We start from the raw sequence: 6280 nt of genomic DNA, 5'->3' as shown, positions 1-6280 counted from the left end.
TGGTTGCACTAAGAAGGTGGTGGTGAGCCTTCTTCGTGAACCAGTGCAGTTCGTGTGGTGAAGGTGCTCTCACAATGCTATTAAGAAGTTTGATACAACCAAATGGCTTGATAGGCCACTTCGGAGGACAGTCATGAGTCAACCACGTAGGTGTGGACCTGGAGTCACATCTCAGCCAGATATGGTAAGGATGGCAGGTTTCCTTCCCTAAAGGATATTACAATGGCCCAGAAATTCGGGTCCCAACGCGTGAGTACGGACGGAGTACTCACGCGTGGACCCGATGGAAGTGCCGGAATCTTGCATGCACGGGAAACCGGCATTTCCGATCCTCTGAACCAAGGGGTTCAGAGGTCGAATGCGTGCGCGCAGGAGTCTGCGCGTGCGTGTTGAACTTCCTTTTTTTTCCAGGTTTGCCCGTGCGTGAAGGCCTCCACTTTTTACACTTGAAAAAGCAGACGTAAGGACTTAATTTTAAAAGGTAAGTGGTCTAATAATTAGAATTAGAATTTTTTTCCCACAGGTTTATTATTTTTAAAGACTTTACAGTAAGGTAAGTGTATTTTTAGCCCCGATTTTTTATAAAATTATTTTTTTCAAAAATTTAATTTATTGTTTAAAACAGTTATTTAAAGTTATTTATAGTTCATTTACATAGTGTGATGTTTTTTAAAATTTTATTTCAAGTTTAAGTACTGTTTTGGGCGCCCGGAGTTTTCATGAGTTTGACAGTTCTTACTGTCAAACTCATGAATTAACTTTTGCATCCTCCGATTGGTTGCCCAGTGCTCACGTGATCCCAGCCGACGCATCGCACTAAGTACGCCTCTGGGTCACGCAAGCACAGCGCGCCGGGAGCTGAACCGGGCCACAGACAGGAAATCCACACAGGCCCAGGCTTCAACTGTCGGCGCGCTAGGTAAGTGTAGGTCGGGGGCTTGCATCCGCGGGAAGCCCCGACACGAATTTCTGGGCCAATATATTTTTTTCTGTATTCTAATACTTCATATTAATACTATAATAACACCAAGTATTAGAATACAGAAAAGTATAGAACAAGAAATTATTTGGACAGGGCAACCAACTGCTATGGATAGAGTGTATTAAAATCCTTTCTACCTGGATTCCCCCAATGGCTGAGGGTATATGCACCACATGGTATGATACTAAGCCATACAAACTAGAAAGATTCTAGGTTCAATCCCTCTTTTGGATGGAGTTACCTGATCTCTGCTGGGGTGTAGCGTCAGCAGCTGTAGTGGGTAGGGAAGAGACATTTAGTGAGAGGGGAGGCATTATTACAGCATTCCTGAGTTAGGGAGGGGGTTAAACAAATCAGTCATTGTTCCTGTTCCTAGTTGTTATCTAGTGCTAGAAATGTTGTTTGTACATGTGGACATCAGTGGAGAACAGAGCTGGAGAATTATGAAGGAATGGTGATATATATCCAATCAGCACCTGCTGCCCTTGTCCTTCTTGGCGATGGAGGTCGCGGATTTGGGAGGTGCTGCCAAAGAAGTCTTGGCAGTGATGCTTCCATGGTGAAATGGCTTGTCAACATTCACATGGTAAAAATGTATTCTTGGGATGTGTGTGTGTCGCTGGCAAGGCCGGCATTTATTGTCTACCCCTAGTTGCCCTTGAGAAGGTGGTGGTGGGCTTTATTCTTGAACTGCTGCACTTTGTGGGTGAAGGTGCTCCCACAATGCTGTTAGGTGGGGAGTTCCAGGATTTTGACCCATCAACAATGAAGGAATGGTGATATACTGTATGTCCAAATCAGCACCTGCTGCCCTTGTCCTTCTAGGTGATGGAGGTCGCAGGTTTGGGAGGTGTTGCCAAAGAAGTCTTGGTGAATTTCTGCAGTGCATCCTGTAGATAGCACACACTGTGGCCATGGTATGCTGCTGGTGGAGAGAGCAGGTGTTTAAGCCAGTGGATGGAATGCCAATCAAGCGGACTGCTTTGTCCTGGATGGTGTCGAGCTTCTTGAGTGTTGTTGCAGCTGCACCCATCCAGGCAAGTGGAGAGCATTCCATCACACTCCTGACATGTGCCTTGTTGGTGGTAGCGAGGCTTTGGGGAGTTGGGAGTTGAGCCATTCACTGTAGAATACCTAGCCCCTGACCTGCTCTAGTGGGCAGTATCTCGGCTCACACATGTAGAGTGGCCCATGTACTAGTGGGCTGTTGACACCCAAAGATCCTTATTTAAAGAAGGGCCAGCAGTTTCAGTGGAGAAGCCAAGTGAGGAGAAAGGGTGGGAGGTGGGGGTTGAGAGGGGGGGGGGGAAGAAGGTAAAGTCCCATATACAATGCCATGCCTACCAATGTCTGTTGTTTTATCAATGAACTTATATTTATTTTAAGTGTCAGCCATGGCTCAGTGGGTAACACTCTCAGCTCTGAGTCAGATGGCTGTAGTTCAAGTCCTACCCCAGGCACTTGAGCACACAGATCTAGGCTGACACTCCAGTGCAGTACTGAGGGAGTGCTGCACTGTCGGAGGTGCCGTCTTTCGGATGAGGTGTTAAATTGAGGTCCCATTTGCTCTCTCAGGTGAACGTAAAAGCACTATTTCGAGGAAGAGCAGGAGAGTTATCCCCGGTATCCTGGCCAATATTGATCCCTCAATCAACATCATGAAACAACAGAATATCTGGTCATTATCAGATTGCTGTTTGTGGGAGCTTGCTGTGCGCAAATTGGCGGTTGCGTTTCCTACATTACAACAGTGACTACATTTCAAAAGTACTTAATTGGCTGTAAAGCACTTTGGGATGTCTGGTGGTTGTAAAAGGTGCTATATAAATACAAACCTTTCTTTTTTTAATTGTCTTCCTCTTTACAACAGACTGCATATTGGAACGTTTGCTCAGAATTGTTAAGCTCACACCACAGATAGAAACTGAATGTAAAGGTAGGTCTATGTTCTTTTTTCTCAACTGCGTCCCTTTGTATTTATTTGTTTATTTACAAAATCAAATCAGCTCTAATGTGTATTTTCATTAAAAAAAAAACAAGATGAAATCAGTCCTCAAACCATAGGCACTGTTTAAATCTCCTCTCTATGTCTGGCTTGTAGCATTTCTCTGTTTCCATTGTATCAGCAGCCACCGAGTCCTTTTGGATCATATTGCGGCTGCTGGGAGTTATTTATAGCAACACATTTATCAATCAAAACACTTCAAAGCAACGAGTTACTTTTTTGGCAAGCCAACACAAACTCAGCGAAAGACGGTGCCTTCAAGAAATGTAGCATTTTTGTGTTATTAGTCAAACTTTTCCCATTGACTTATTAGGGAAAACGATGCATGAATCCAAGAACACGGTGTCAAGTGCATCAGCTGGCAGGCTGCTTGTTTTTGGGAAGTCCAAGATAACTGTTTGACACCTCAAAGATGCAGGGGTTAACGCTGGGCTGCAACCGGGCAGAAACAGCCAGTCCTTTGGATTCCAGTCGATTTCGGTGTCCATTTAATACCACAATTATAAAATGAAAGCCCCTAAAAACCCCCCACAAATTATGAAATTCCCTCTCGGAATTACACACTTATCGTATCGATCTCAGTTTGTTTTACAGATGCAAAACCTGGCTCTTGTATCCGGGGTTTACTGGAACTGCAGGAGTTAAAAGGAGCAGCTCATATTCCAACCCCCTTGAGCTAAAAGTGGAAGATTTCAAGTGGTCCATTCCATCCTTTGTTCACGGGATTTGGGGCGGGGCACGATTAAAATGGGTAAATTAAAATAAAACGGGAATTTATCAATGATAAACTCATTGATTGGCGTACTGGGGCTAACCCTAATCCAGGAGTGCTGCTTGCATTTACTGTTCGATACAGTTTCTTGTCCTGGCCAATATATATCCCTCTGGTCAGTATCACATTGCTGTTTGTGGGAGCTTGCTGTGAGCAAATTGGCTGCTGCATTTCCTACATTACAACAGTGACTACACTCCAAAAAGTCCATCATTGGCTGTAAAGTGCTTTAGGACACTGTTGTGTCCGTGTGTTAATAGAGACACTGAAGGCAGGAGTTAGTTTCACAGGTGTTTACTGAACAAAGTCTGGAGGTGAACTAACTGATACAACACAATATACAGGCTTATATAGCCCGAGTGGCCATTACCGGCATTACAGTACACAGGGGGCTCTTAAAGGCACATACACTACAATTCCTCCCCTTTTAGCCAACCAGTACATAATATTTTAAGTAATCATTAATTACATGTTACAAGAACAATAATCTACACATTGCTGCAGTTAATCAATTATAAGTCAGTCTCTCTGGAGGCTTCCTGACTCGGTCCGGATAATGCCTCAGTGGTGTCGTAGTTTTTGGTGGTGTAGTAGGTTCTTTTGGCAAGGCTGATTCGGCTTGAATGCCAGTGTCGGGTTCATCTGGTTCCAGTATCACCGGATCGGAGGTAGATGCTATGGGTATCTCTACTTCATCATTAGGCGTATAGAGTTGTGGTGTAGGTTGTCCCTTTTCGGATGACTCTATGATCTGGTCAGCATGGTGCCTTATTATGCTTTCTCCAATGTCCACGGTATACATCAGCGGTCCTAGTCATGTGCAAATAGTTCCAGGCTGCCATTTCTCGGTACAGTAGTCCCGGGCCAAAACTTGTTGACCTATCTGGAAGGTTCTAGTTGGCCTTTCATTCATGCCTTGAAATTGCCGGTTCTCCACGTCCCTTCTAATGTTTGGCTTGATCAAATCCAGCCGGCATCTTAGGCTTCTATTGAAGAACATCATGGCGGGAGTTTGGTTTGTAACCATATGTGTTGCATTCCTGTATGCAAACAAGAAGTTATCTACCTTATGCTGAAGTTTTATGTCTTCATTACCCATGGCCTTTATGGCCTTCTTGAAGGTCTGGACAAACCTTTCAGCCAATCCATTGGTGGCGGGATGGTATGGGGCGGACGTGTAGTGCTTAACCCCATTGTTTTTTAAGAACTTCCTGAATTCTTCGGACACAAATTGCGGTCCATTATCAGAACAGATCTGTTCAGGCAGCCCATTCCTGGCAAATATGGTCCTTAATACTGTGATGGTTTTTTCCGTGGTGGTGGAGGACATCTTTATTACCTCCGGCCACTTGGAATGTGCATCAACCGCGATTAACAACATTGAGTCCATAAATGGACCAGCAAAGTCGATGTGTACCCTTTGCCATGGAGATGAGGGCCACTCCCATGGATGTAGAGGGGCTTGTGGTGAAGCGTTTTGGACCTTCTGGCATCCTAGGCAGCTCTTGGTCATTTCTTCGATGTCTCCATCGATACCTGGCCACCATACAAACGCCCTGGCTAGGTTCTTCATTTTCACTCCACCCAGATGCCCCTCATGAAGCTCCTTTAGCACTTTATCCTGGAGTTTGGGTGGAATCACCACTCTGGATCCACACATCAAAGTTCCTCGGCACACTGACAACTGTTCTCTTCTTTGCGAGAATGCTGGCAACAGTGGTTTGCCATGTGCTGGCCATCCCTTCACTGTTAAATCGTAGACCCGTGAGAGAGTCAGGTCATTTCTCGTTTCCCTTTCAATGGCAGAATTTGTTACTGGTAGACATTCCACTATGGTAGAGTGGAACATCTCCACTGGGTCTACTGTAGGTGCCTCTTCTACCATTGGCAACGGTAGGCGCGATAAACCGTCAGCATTCCCATGCTGTTTTGATCCTTTGTATTCTATGTCATATTGGTGTGCCCCTAGAAAAAGGGACCACCTCTGTAGCCTTTGCGCTGTCATAATGGGAACACCCTTTTTAGGGTTGAATATGGAGATGAGGGGTTGATGGTCAGTCAACAAGGTAAATTTTTGTCCATGTAGGTAATGGTTGAATTTCTTCACTCCCCATACCAGGCTGAGTGCTTCCCTGTCGATTTGGGCATAGTTACGCTCAGCTGAGTTCAATGAGCGTGACGCAAAAGCTATCGGCCGTTCCGAGCCATCAGGGAATCTATGCGATAATACCACTCCTACGCTGTAAGGGGATGCATCGCATGCCAGTCTGATTGGCAGTGATGGGTTGTAATGAGCCAAAACTTCTTTGGATGTGATTAAGTCTTTGCATTTATGGAAGGCACGTTTACAGTCTTCGCTCCATTTCCAAATTACTCCTGTTTGTAGGAGTTCGTTAAGAGGGTGCAGAAGAGTTGATAAGTTCGGTAAAAATTTATGATAGTAATTTATCAATCCCAGGAACGACTTTAATTGTGAAACATTTTCAGGTGCTGGGGCTTTTATGACCGCTTCAATTTTTTC

At 44.8% G+C, this 6280-nt stretch overlaps 1 long non-coding RNA gene across 3 annotated transcripts in view; it reads left to right on the top strand.

The window, feature by feature from the left end:
* The first annotated feature begins 369 nt into the window (after window positions 1–369).
* The window catches only part of LOC147116685 (uncharacterized), an 85218-nt gene continuing 79307 nt past the window's right edge, over window positions 370–6280 (top strand). For 2 of the 3 annotated variants that reach the window (XR_015078861.1, XR_015078859.1), the window contains exons 1-2: window positions 370–481; window positions 2853–2918. This is a non-coding gene — a long non-coding RNA (uncharacterized LOC147116685). Of the gene's footprint in view, window positions 482–832; window positions 920–2852; window positions 2919–6280 lie in introns of those variants that run through there. The other variant, XR_015078860.1, reaches the window with a different exon arrangement.

Source organism: Somniosus microcephalus, chromosome 6 (genome assembly GCF_052327205.1).
Source record: "Somniosus microcephalus isolate GS21.2 chromosome 6, FLI_Smic_1.0, whole genome shotgun sequence".
NCBI classification, from domain to species: Eukaryota; Metazoa; Chordata; class Chondrichthyes; order Squaliformes; family Somniosidae; genus Somniosus; species Somniosus microcephalus.
The sequence above is the reverse complement of the archived record's forward strand: the minus strand, read 5'-3'. Positions and strand labels throughout refer to the sequence as shown.